Source organism: Mustela nigripes, chromosome 9 (genome assembly GCF_022355385.1).
Source record: "Mustela nigripes isolate SB6536 chromosome 9, MUSNIG.SB6536, whole genome shotgun sequence".
Lineage (NCBI taxonomy): Eukaryota > Metazoa > Chordata > Mammalia > Carnivora > Mustelidae > Mustela > Mustela nigripes.
Window position 1 is genome coordinate 12,093,931 of NC_081565.1, and position 1,473 is coordinate 12,095,403.

Below are 1,473 nucleotides of genomic sequence, written 5' to 3' on the forward strand. Positions count from 1 at the left end.
CTGCCCAGTTTTCCCAGCACCATTTATTGAGGAGACTGTCTTTTTTCCACCGTATATTTTTTCCTGTTTTGTCAAAGATTATTTGCCCATAGAATTGAGGGTCCATATCTGTGCTCTCTACTCTGTTCCACTGGTTTATGCGTCTGTTTTTATGCCAGTACCATGCTGTCTTGGTGATCACAGCTTTATAATAAAGCTTGAAATCCAGTAACGTGATGCCCCAGTTTTATTTTTGTTTTTCAACATTTCCTTAGCGATTCGGGGGTCTCTTTTGGTTCCATACAAATTTTTGGATTATTTGCTCCAGCTCTTTGAAGAATACTGGTGGAATTTTGATCAGAATGGAATTAAAAGTATAGATTGCTCTAGGCAATATAGACATTTTAACAATGTTTATTCTTCCAATCCGAGAGCATGGAATGGTTTTCCATCTTTTTGTGTCTTCTTCAATTTCTTTCATGAGTGTTCTGTAGTTCCTCGAGTACAGTTCCTTTACCTCTTTGGTTAGGTTTATCCCCAGGTATCTTATGGTTCTTGGTGGTATAGTAAATGGAATCAATTCTCTAATTTCCCTTTCTGTATTTTCATTGTTAGTGTATAAGAAAGCTACTGATTTCTGTACATTGACTTTGTATCCTGCCACGTTACTGAATTGCTGTATGAGTTCTAGTAGTTTGGGGGTGGAGTCTCTTGGGTTTTCCATATAAAGATCATGTCATCTGCGAAGAGAGAGAGTTTGACTTCTTCATTGCCAATTTGGATACCTTTTATTTATCTTTGTTGTCTGAATGCTGTTGCTAGGACTTCTAATACTATGTTGAACAAGAGTGGTGAGAGTGGGCAAAGAACTCAAAATGAATAAAAGACCTACCCTATGACCCTGCAATTGCAATTGCACTACTGGGTATTTACCCCAAAGATACAGATGTAGTGAAAAGAAGGGCCATATGTACCCCAATGTTTATAGCCACAATGGCCACAATTGCCAAGATGAGCCAAGATGCCCTTCAACAGATGACTGGATAAAGAAGATAAGGTCCATATATTCAATGGAATATTATGCCTCCATCCGAAAGGATGAATACCCAACTTTTGTATCAACATGGATGGGACTACAGGAGATTGTGCTGAGTGCAATAAGTCAAGCAGAGAAAGTCAATTATCATATGGTTTCACTTACTTGTGGATCATAAGGAATAACATGGAGGACATTAGGAGAAGGAAAGGAAAAGTGAATTGGGGGAAATCAGAGGGGGAGATGAACCATGATCTACTGTGGAGTCTGAGAAACAAACTGAAGGTTTTGGAGGGGAGAGGTGTGGCATTAGGTGAGTCCGGTGGTGGGTATTAAGGAGGGCATGTATTGCATGGAGCACTGGGTGTGGTGCATAAACAATGAATCTTGGAACACTGAGAAAATGAAATGAAATGAAATGAAATGAAATGAAATGAAATGAAATGAAATGAAATGAA